Source organism: Protopterus annectens, chromosome 1.part0, assembly GCF_019279795.1.
Source record: "Protopterus annectens isolate FY-2018-M chromosome 1.part0, PAN1.0, whole genome shotgun sequence".
Classification (NCBI taxonomy): Eukaryota; Metazoa; Chordata; order Ceratodontiformes; family Protopteridae; genus Protopterus; species Protopterus annectens.
The window spans coordinates 905,904,115-905,916,307 of record NC_056725.1 but is presented as its reverse complement, the minus strand read 5'-3'; the positions used below and the strand labels follow the sequence as shown (position 1 = coordinate 905,916,307).

The 12,193-nt window shown below is 36.4% G+C and overlaps 1 pseudogene; it reads left to right on the top strand.

The window, feature by feature from the left end:
• The first annotated feature begins 903 nt into the window (after window positions 1–903).
• LOC122801620 lies at window positions 904–1,582 on the top strand (annotated as a pseudogene).
• The last annotated feature ends 10,611 nt before the right edge of the window (window positions 1,583–12,193 follow it).

Here is a 12,193-nt window from a genome sequence, read left to right as displayed (position 1 = left end):
ATGAACAATATTACCTTTATCTAGCATGTTTTGGAAGACTCAACATACTGAACCAATTAGGGCTGCATAGTCTCATCTCAATTTTAACAAATCTGTTGCTGTAGGACTGCAATTAAACCTATGCATATCCAGTTCTGAAGCTTCTTACAGCTATGTTTTCACAACATCTTGGGGTGGTTCAAATAATATTTTATTCTGAGTCCTGTTGCTATAAGAGGTATAAGGTCAGCTTCCACAGTTACCCATGCAGCCATCCAAAAAAGGATGCGAGAAGGAACACTTTTATGTGAGTTTGATCTTATTACAATGCACAGACTAAATACTAACTTATGTGGGGAAAAGATTTAAAAAATACAGTGCACAGTGTGAAAATGACTGTAATGGTTCTCTGGCAGTTCCCTGGCATTCACTAAATGGAATATAAAGACAGAAATTTGCCTGAAAACAATAATTTATATGAGGAAAAGACCAAAAATATGAGGCAAAAATCTGGATATCCGATAAAAATCTGGACAGCCGAGATGTATGGACGAGTGGCAGTCAGTGTGAACAAATACAGATAAATAAAGATAACACGTGAGTCTATATTGCTACTGCACATTAGGAAATGATGTAGCTTCATTTCCAGGAGATCCAGAAGGAATTATAAAGCTATATAGTCCCTTGATCTAAGTTTTCCTTCTCCCAATAGAAGAAAGGTTGCTTGTCATAAAGATGGCATTGTTTTCAAGCTATTGTGTGGTACTTCCAAAAACTATTTTACAGATGCCCTTTCTGGTCAGAAGGTTGCTTATGAGGCAGACACTTCAGCATAACCCAGGTCTATTGTAGAATCTGTATCCAGATTTTAACTGTCCTGAGAGGCACTTTTTTGCTATTTTAATAGCCAGAAAAGAACACAGAATGAGTTTCTGTGATCTGATGTCCCCTGCTGGTCTTGGCATCCTGGGTTTCTGGCAGACAAGAGTTACATCAAGGGGTATGTCTCTTTTCAGGTTGATATGGCTGTATTTGAAGCTTGGTCTGGACCACCCCCCTACTGAACTTTGCCATGTCCTCTATGGGTACAACCATGTCAGATCATATGAAAAGGAAACAACAAGTCTCCAAGGACTGAAGAAGCCACTTGCTAACTATGGCTCTGCTGGTGATGAAGATACAACATCAACTAAACCACAATCCAGGGATGAGGAAGAGGAGGATGATAGTGAACTGTTTGGCTCTAATGACGAAGAAGACAGTGAAAAGTCCAAAAAGATGAGAGAGGAATATCTGGCAAAGTTAGAAGAAAAGAAACCCCCCAAAACATATCTAATAGCCAAGTCTTGCATTTTGCATGATGTGAAGCCTTGGGACAATGAGACTGATATGGCGATTATGGAGGAGTGTGTTTGCAGCATTCAGATGAATAAGCTTTTTTTGAGTTAAGCAAAAATTGTCCTGGTGTATTATGGCATTGAGAAACTACAAATCCTATGTGTGCTTGAAGATAAAGTTAGTGTAAACCAGTTGGAAGAGGAGATTACAATATTCTGAAGATCACATGCAGTCTGTGGATGTAGTCACATTCATTAAAATTTGAATTTTTGCAATAAATATCATGAGCAATTAGCCACATTCAGTAAAAGTAGAATTTTTTGTAATGACAAAAAAGATTATTTTACAAATGTTGTGTAAGAAGATGCCATGCTTTGTGTGTCCACCTAGTTGTCCCAAGAAAAGAACTGAATTCCACTGTTCACAGCTTCCAAACTGTAACTGATGATAATAGACAATAAGAGATACATTGAAACAATCCAGATGCAGCTATGCACACTGTTGCTCTGGTCCTCTAATTTCACTGAACACCATTCAGCACTTTCTGCATTAAGAGACAAAAGAGTCTGATTACATCTGTTTATAACATTATCTCCTGAACTATCTTCTCTATATAGTTTAGTGTTCCAAGCCTCAATTCTTTTCTGAGCAGAATACTTCAGTCTTAAAAAAAATAATCTGTATGTGGACACTGTTGGGCATTTTCTGCCAACCATTTAGAAATCAGACTCTCAGATCTTTTTCAGATATGAAAGTAGGGTTTGGTATTGCTGAATCTCATTTTGATAATTATTTACAAATTACACATCTACTCTCTTCAGAAAGGTGTGTTTGAAACTCTAACAAGAATCTGATGACATATTCTATAATCATTAAAGGCAGATTTAGTGTATTTTCCATTAAAACACAGTCATTTGGACAGAAAAGGAGAAGATGGTAGGCTGGCTTTATTGCTGTAGATTACTTTGGATATTTGTAGTGGAGTGCAAACCTATTTCCACACCATATGAAATATTTTTTTTCCTGCCCATCTGTCTCTTATGTTGTTCATGCCAGATTGAGACAAGCGGACTCTGAGACATGTTATTTAGTTCTGCATCCATATAATATCTTATGCCAGAATGGAATTTTTTTCTCTGCTATGCTGAAATAACTGCTTCCAAATGAGTGGACAGTTAGATTTTTTTTTACAGAATCAAGATTGCATCATGTTTTCCTAAACGATAGCGCACAATGGTGAGAACCCTTGCTACACTCAGTCAGAAGTGTGTAACTTACAACTTTAAAACTAACTGCATACAAAAAAACATGCATGCATTCACTGGGTTTTTTAATAAAGTGCAGTGTGGTTTGCAGATAGCCTTGACAGGAAGCAACACAATGAAAATGTGTGATTTCAGAAGATTGGGAATGAAGTCCAGAGGGCTTATGCTTCACAAAGTTGAAAATATGGGTGATTTCAGAGACTGTTAAAATAACTGCATTCAGCAAGAGGCCAGGGAAAGGTAAGCATCACCAAAATATTATAAGCAAATCAGAAGGTAGGGTAATATTGGAATATTGTATTGTCTGTCTTAAAGATTTGCCAGATTGAAAACATGTTGCATGGTATATATAGTTAATTGTTCTTTTCTCTTTCTGTATGCAGGTTTTATCTATTTACTTTTAAGTAATAATTGCCGTTTTCTCTTCTAAGCCATTTTGTCAATCAAAATAAATTATTGTATAGTGACTTTGTGGCTAATATTCATACTAAAATTCATTGACAGACCATGAATTTCTTATAAAAGAAAATCAACAGATTATGACTTGGAAAAATCAGGCAGGCATCTCCAACCATTTCCCTCCTTTTATAATCTCGGTAGCTCAACATTCTCCACTTCACTTTTTATCAAGCTTTCCTCCCTCTATACTCTCTATTATTTCCACCCTCCAGATCCTTAATTCCAATATTCTTCATCAATAAGCAAATCTCCCCATCTTTTGCATTCATATATTTATCCTATTCACCAAGAATTCATCTATAGCATTCATAAGTCCATCTCTATTAAAGTCATGAAATACTTGGGAAATCATTTTCTGGATTACCTACTCCTCTTTCTTAACTTTCATGATTCAGCCAAATACCTTTTTCTTTCCTTTTATTCTTGGTTACCTCATTCCCTGAGCTCAGACCTTTTCTGCTATCTGTAGATTTTTTTATTGCACTGACTAGATTTTAACACCCAATTTCCCCCTTCCTATTCTCAGGAAAGTACTTGACACATGGCCTTGGATAGCCAGTAAAATATTTTCTCAGTTTCCCATCCCTCTATGTACTGCATCACTGATCTTTACCCATTATTATTCCATTTTGCGTGTCTTTTTCAACATCTATCTTAACTGCTGTGAAGTTACAAGTATTCTTGGGATTATGATCTCATTCATCTGTTTTCATGCTACAATTTTGTGTTTCTTTCTCACTATCTACCAAATCCTTTCCTTCCTACTCCACACATTTCTCAGTAATGCTCTTCATGATTTCTAACCATCAGCAACATATATGTTGTTGTCTTTTGGCTTTTCCCGGTTAGGGGTCGCCACAGCGGAACTCCGGTCCGCTAATGATTGGCAGTAGATTTTGACGAATGCCAAGGTGCCAACTCAACAGTCAACCTTCAACGAAGGCATGCCCATTTATGCATGTCTTTCAAATGCCCACCCAACCACGGGAAGGACATGCAGACTCCACACAGAAGGCACTCCCCGCACTCCAGCTGAGAATCGAATGGGAGAACCACTTGCTGTGAGGCAACAACGCTACCGCTGCACCACCGCAGATGTCGCTGAACAGTCCAAAAGGCATTGTTCACCTATAACTATACAGTAACATCTCAATGTTAATCTTCCCCAGTAAAACTTTACTTATCCGGCTGAGTTTTCTGATCTTTTATGGGAAAAGGTAAACTGCTTTCATTGGATTCTCCTTTCTTTTGATATCAACATTGCCCCCCAGACATCTTTTAAAGCCTTTCTAACACTAAAATGTAGTTCCTTTCTACTAAATCAGCAATCCATCTCTGAACAGCAATACTGAAATGGCCTCCTCTGATAAACTTGGGTCTATATCAGTTGTCGAATGCTAACAACTTTGAAGCTTCATACTTCAAACTTGAAAGTTCAAAGTCTAAAAATGTTGAATGTCAAACAAACCCCACTCAAAACCCAAAACAACAAAAAAAAAACACTCTATGCAGGGGGGCAAGCCCCCTTGTGCCCCCCACACCCCCCTCGCTACTTAAATATACCAATTCCAAGATCGCACTACAATCTTCCCTTCCTGCACTCTGTGGTAATCTCTGTTATACATTTTGATGTTTTTAGACTTCGAACTTTCAAGTTCGAAGTTTAGTGCTTCGAACTTGCCAGCATTTAGACCTAATAAACTTCTACTCTCCCCACTGAAAAGCTTCTTTCCATGCAATTCAACTTAGAAGTTTATCAAATCTAAGCTGAGGCCATTTATAATCTTTAGTTCCACAGTTTTCCTTTAACCTTCAATCCTACTTCCACCTACATATTATGCAGAGTCGTTTCATGAGCTGCTTCTCCATTCAAAGGCTCTTCCTTAACATTAGAACTACTCCCTTACCTGACAGTAGCAGCACTCTTCTCTATTGTGTTCATTACCCAACCTTCCATTTTCATACTTTGTGCTTTCTTTTGAGTTCACTTACTGCAAAAATATTATATCAATTCCATCTTTATATTCTTTTAATGATCCTACTTGCCTGAGATCTGTTTGAAACTGCATTGCATTATAGATGATGGTAGCCAGTCTACCACCCCTTCATTAGCTCATGTCATGTACCTGCCTAATCTCTGATTTCAGCTAGACAGATACTCTTCCCTTGCTTATGCCAGTCTCTGCTCAGTACAAACGTTATGTGGCTCATCAGAACACAGAGCATCCTAAAAATGGACCAGTCATGAACTCCATTTCTAATATTGTCAGCCCATCTTTGAAATAAACCACCTTTTAAGGTCTGATGATTTTAGGTTTATTTATGCATAAAGATCCAATTCAACAAAACTACAAACCAAGAACGAATGGAAGCAGGCAAAAAACACCGTTAGAGACCACTTTATTACTAAACAGCAGTTGAGCGCTTTCATCTTGAAAAAAAGACTTCTTCAGAACTGCTTACACCAAAATTTGTAGAAATAAATACCATAGGAACATCATATCATATGATACACTCGGCCAATAAAAAATACTGAAATACTAAATATGCTAATAAGCTGACCCAAAGAAATAATTTAAATCAATTTAAGAATATTTTTTAAAAGCATAAAAAACAACAAACTGTCTGAAGAATAATTAATATTACATATTACCATAGGGGGGGGGGAAAAATATATATATATATATTTATATACTTATTAGCATATTTAGTATTTAATTAAGTATGATTTTATTGGTCGAGTGTATCATATAATATGATGTTCCTGTGGAATTTAATTGTACAAGGTTTGATGTAAGCAGTTCTGAAGAAGTCTTTTTTCAAGATGAAAGTGCTTAACTGCTGTTTAGTAATAAAGTGGTCTCTAATGGTGGTTTTTGCCTGCTTCCATTGCTTCTTCTTATGCATAAACATGTTTCCCATACCATGAAGTAGACAAACAGAAACAAGGAGAAAATCAGTTCCAAAGTAGAATAAAGCAGATTAAAATACTTGAGAAACAACAATGGGGGCAATCATGGCAAAGCACATATATTTAATGAACAATAAGCAGTAAACAGATGAATGCTTTCAGAGATGCCTCCTTCATCAGATCAATACAAAAACATAAAATTAATCTGCATATAAATACACTTGAAAAACCAATTATATTAATTAAAACCTTTAACCAATTAACATTTTCTAGCCTTTAAAATAGGTTTTAAAGGTGTAAAACCATTTAAGCCTGGTGGAACATCAGCTCTAAAACCAGCTATCCAGTGGGTGTCTTTAACTTCTGGGGCATTCTTTATATCACCACCTCTATGTGCAGGAGTATAAATATCCAAAGCCATAAATTTAAAATCATGCTGTGGAAATTCATTAATGTGTTGAGCTACTGCACTTCTTTGCACATTTCTCCATATATCACCCATATGCTGTAAAATACATTCCTTTAACATTGTATTGGTTTTACCAACATAAAAAGAAGTGCATTCTGAACAGGTTGCTATATAAATCACATTTTTAGTAGAACAGCATACATAGTGTGAACACTTACATATCCTTTTAGTAACAGGATGCTCAAACACATTATCAGTCTTAATATACCTGCATGCCTTACATCTTTTACATGGATATGTACCTGATTTGCCACTATATAATTTACCTAGGTTATTCTTATCACCAGGTCCTGGTCTTTAACATAACAGACTCTTTAAGTTACGATTTCTCTTGTAACAGAAGTTTGGCACATCACCTACTATATTTTTCATCCTCTCATAAGACAATAATATCTTCCAGTTATTTTGTATTATATTCTTTATATATTTAAAACCAGTACTAAAAGTAAAGGGTATCCTAACCTTACATATATTTCTCTGTCCTTTATTAATTGAATCTACAGTATTCTTTGAATACCAAGGTCAACCTTTCCCATCTCTCATGGACTTAACCCTTACTGATGCTTCCATAACTACCCTACTTTTGTAACCATATTCTAACAAATTATTCTCTGTTACATGTATATGATGTAAAAAATCACTTTCCTTACTACAAAGTTGGGAAGTTCTCAGAAGCTGATTATCCATGACATTCTTAAAAATATGGTGGGGGTGCATGCTACCCCTATCCAATAGAGCATTTTTTCCAGCATGAATTACAGTATAATTAAGTGCTTATTTTACCCCTTCATCCACTTTTAATAAAATATCAAAACATTCTATAAAATCTACTGATGAATGCACAGTAAATCTTAAAAATGTGGTGGTTGTCTCTAAATGGTTAACAAAAGCATCCAATTGTTGTGTATCCCCTTTCCACAAAAAAAAAAAAATACATCATCCACAAATCTGCGGTATAAACCCATATCTGCCATAATAGCCATGAATTTTCTTCAGTCAAAATGTATCTCATCTCCCATTCAGCTAGAACCAGGTTTGAATAACTGTTAGCACTGGGTGTGCCCATGGCAACACCCCAACTCTGTAAATAAAACTTCTATTCAAAAGCAAACACATTGTTCTCAAGTACAATACTCAACAATCTGCATATATGTTCAACATATTTTTGTCCATATATGCTACTCTTTCATTAAAGCAATGTATGTACCTTAGCCCTGTATCATTAGGAATGACTATAAAGAGATTATTTACATCTAAGGTCACAAGAATAAATCTTGCATTTAAATTCAAGCTCTCCATAAACTCACTTAATTGTTGTAAAAGATGTGGAATCTCTTAACACAGAGACAGCCTTATTAACCATAGGTCTAAGTTGTCCTTATACCCATTTAGAAAATGTTTCTGTAACCCATCCTGAGCCATTTACTATTGGCCTTAAAGGAGGTTTTTCCAAAGATTTCTGTATCTTAGGTAGAGCTGATATTTTAAGAATATTAGGGAAATCTACCATAAAGTAATCATATAAATCCTTAGAAGTAATGCTAATCTGTAATAGATTAAACAAATCATTCTTCATATTACTAACAATCACTCTCACTTTTTTCATGTTCACAAGAGTATAAGTAGTTTCATCTAAAACATATTATTCATAGTTTTCACATATGTAGAATAATCTAGCACCACTACTGCACCTCTTTTGTCTGCAGATTTTATAACAATACTTCTGTCAGCAATGAGATCATCCAATGCTTGCTTTTCTTGCAAATTTAAATTAAAGTGTCCTTGTCTATGCCTGGACATAAGAAGTGTATCAATTTCATTCTCACAAACTTTCAGAAATGCATCCATCACTGGTTGAGAAACAGGCATACATGTACTAGGGTTTTACACTTATTATATTCAGCAGCAGCAGTGTCAGAAAACATGTAATGTAAATTTATATTCCTAGCAAACTACCTTAAATCTAATATTACATCATGTAACTTGCTAGTAACAGCTGGTACAAAAGAAAAGCCTTTGTTTAAAACATCAATTTGCACATCAGTTAAGCATTTATGAGAAAGATTAAATACCAGTTTAAATGTCTCTATATTGGACTGTCCATAGAAAGCTTCCTTCTCTTGCAGTTGTTGCTGAACAGCCTTCTTCCGTTGCTCTCTGGTGTCCTCACTTGTAAAGGTAGACTAGTGAGCAGGGGTAAAAAAGTTGCATTAGACTTTGGTCTGGCTCCCAGCTCAATGTTCTTTGTTGTTAGTACAGCAGAATTAGACAAGGTGGGTTGAATTTCATGTTTTTTTGTTGTAGCCCTGTTCTCTGACTCATGAATTACTTCAGTGGCCTCAATTTCAAATTCTGATGTAATAATATTGAGTCATCCATCACTTGATACATTCTGACCAATCAATGACATGGATGGCACATTGCTAACCTCCAACATGCCATCCTTACTGTTCTTGGATGAGTTGGAACATTTAGGGACTGTGTTAAAAGTCTTAGGTACAGCTTTAACACTCTGCATATTAGAATCTGAGTCAACAGCATTTGTTTTCTTTTTTGGCCACATAAATATATGGCCTTTAACAAAATCAGCATAATCTCTTTCTAACTTTTTAGTTTTTATGCATTGTAACTTAGAGTCATAAAGAGAAATATTGCAAAACAGTACATCAAGTTTTTCAGCATACCTGATTTCAGGGTAGTCCCTGACAATTGCAGTTTGTATCTCTTCCAAACCCTGTATCAGGGCTGTCTCTTTAGGTGTTATATTTTTGTATTGATCTGATGAAGGAGGCATCTCCAAAAGCACTTATTTGTTTGCTGCTTATTGTTCATTAAATATGTGTGCTTTGCCGTGGTTGTCCCATTGTTGTTTCTCAAGTATGTTTCCCCTATTCAGAGAATTTTTCACCTATGTACATTAGCATTCCCTGTTGAATTAATTAATGTGGCCAGAAGTTCAGATTCACCCATTACATTCAATGGGTGAAATCATGTAAGAGGCAAGATTTGGGGAGATTAGCAGACAGGTAATCATGAGGGTGTACACATGTTTATGTAGACATCTGCATGTGTGAATGCATGCAGAGGGAGGAGTGGTCTCATGATAATATGTTTGTGTGTGTGTGTGTGTGTGTGTGTGTGTGTGTGTGTGTGTGTGTGTGTGTGTGTGTGTGTGTGTGTGTGTGTGGAGCTTTTGTGTGTGTGGGGCTATCAAACTTCTACACCCCCCAAGACTAACATCAAATCCTTCTATGTCTGGGGGCTCTAGATACCAGGAGTACCCTTTATATATCACTAAGTCACTTAAAAAATATAATAGAACAACAGTCATGATGCACAAAAGATGAATGGCTCAGGGGAGCACTAGCCACTATCAAGAATATGCTTCATGTATTACTATTGTGATGACCCACCACTGGACCAGTAATCAAGGAGCCTCAATCCTCAACACAGGACATTCACTGGGAGGATGACAAGTGCACATACAGTATTTCCAGATGCAGCTCTGCATCAAATGCAATTTGCTTTAGAAGCACATAGAGACCACAGTCAGCTTGAGGCTGGTTTCTTCCTCTTTCTCCAGATTCCCAGTAAGACTTCCCACTGGCACAGCTATAGAGTTGAGATCTCAGCTGAGTGGATGAGCCAAGGCCTCCAACAACTGCTCTGTCCAACCAGTGCTTCGTGTCCCTGCCCAAGTAGCCAACACACACATTCTTTGAGGTTTGATTTATACACACACACACACACACACACACACACACACACACACACACACACACATGGTAAAGGCTGGCACAGGTTTACTAGTTATGTCCCCTTTTGTCCAGAAAATAAGGTAGTTATCACAGCCACCAGCCAGCCCCTTATCAGCTACTTTAAGGCCCTTAACAAAGGGTGTCCAATCGTACTGTGTAATGTTACTATTAATACAAATGGTAGTTTCACTAAGAGCAAGTGTATTAGGAGTGTTCCACAGTGTCACCAAATAAATATGCAAGTATTCTCAGAACTTAAATATCTCTAGACAGAACAGCCATAATGAAATGTTTAAATATATTTAATAATAAATATTAAAAGAACAATACAATACTAAATATATATTTACAGTGACATCAGAGTTCAAAATCACAGGAAATATTTAAAACAAGTTTGCAGGACAATCTCAAATAAATGAAAAAAATATCTAAAAAGTGTATGGCAATATTCCTGGTTATATCTAAGAGAGTTACTGTTCCCTAGAAACTTACTTACAGAGCAAGCCAGACATGGTGAATGTATCTTCTTGCTGATGCTGTCAGGTGAAAGATAGAATACAGAATGCTGTGTCTCTCTCAGAGAGTTATCAAATTAATTTCTCAAATATTACTGCTGGGATAACTTGCAGAATGATATCATTGCTTGTCATCTGACTCCTAGTTCCCACACTCAAAACAACCATTACTGGCAGCTAGTAGGATTTAGCATCTACTTGTAAAAATACATAGACAAGGGCTTTTCCTCAGATTTTGGCAAGTGCTGGAAGTCATAAAACAATACAACTCTTCCAAGACAGTACAGAAAGCTTCTCAGCATGGACATTGTGTCTCCTTGCTGCCATAAAGTAATTTAGTTTTAGCTATTCTTCTGAAGTTTTGCTGCACTTAAGTTAACATCTTGTATTCCAGTTTCCACTATTAAAACATATACATTGAAACAGTTGCAATAGTGCATGTACATTTCTGTTCTATTTCATTTGGGCAGGCTTTGGTTACATTTTAAACAGCACTTTGCAAAAACCTTTCCAACACACAGTTCTGCACCAGCAGTTTGATAGACACATGACATACAGTTCTAATACATTTATAACACAAGTTTCTTATGTAAATCATGTTGATACTCACAAATGGCATATCATTATTTACAAAATTCCAGATAGCTGGACTGGCAGTATTCCCCTTTGTCACAACTATATTACTTAAAAATGTCAATGGAAGCAGCATGAAAGACATATGAGTGCCACAAAGAACAGGGATACTCCATTTTAGTATAATTCTAAGTTACTTACAAAAGTAGAATGAAGAAAAGGAAAAATGCCATAAAACCTTGCACTCAAATGCAATAAAACCCTGCACTCGTGGCACTGCACAAACTCTAGATGCAGTAGCATAGGCAACTGCTTCAGGTGTAAAGCATTAGGGGGCATGATCGGCTATCTGATCCATCATCCTGATTCCCGATTACTCTATTGCATTTCTGACCAAAACTGAGCATTATAGTGTTCAGTCTATAACCTAAACTGCAACAACTCCTTGCTACATTCTAGAAAATTTGCTACATTTCAGAAGTAAAAAAAAAATCAACTGAAACTTGAGCAAGTGCTCTACAAAGGGTATAAACTGTAGCAACAACTTTTGTAGGAAGATATTTACTACAGTTTAAAAGTGAAAAGATTTTTTTAAACAAAAATATGTGGCAATGTAAGTTAGTATGGCCGAATGAGAATATTAACCTGGTCAGAAGTTCACACTCACCCATTACTGTCAATGAATAAGATTGTGTTAAAGCTAAGAGCCTGTGAGATTAGCAAACAGGTAGTGACGAGTGTATACAGAAGTTTATATGGTCATCTGCATATGTGAGCATATGTAGAGGGATGACTGGTCTCAGGTTTATGTGACTGTCTGTGTGTGTGTGTGTGTGTGTGTGTGTGTGTGTGTGTGTGTGTGTGTGTGTGTGTGTGTGTGTGTGTGTGTGCATGTGAGTGTGTGTGTGTGTGTGTGTGTGTGTGTG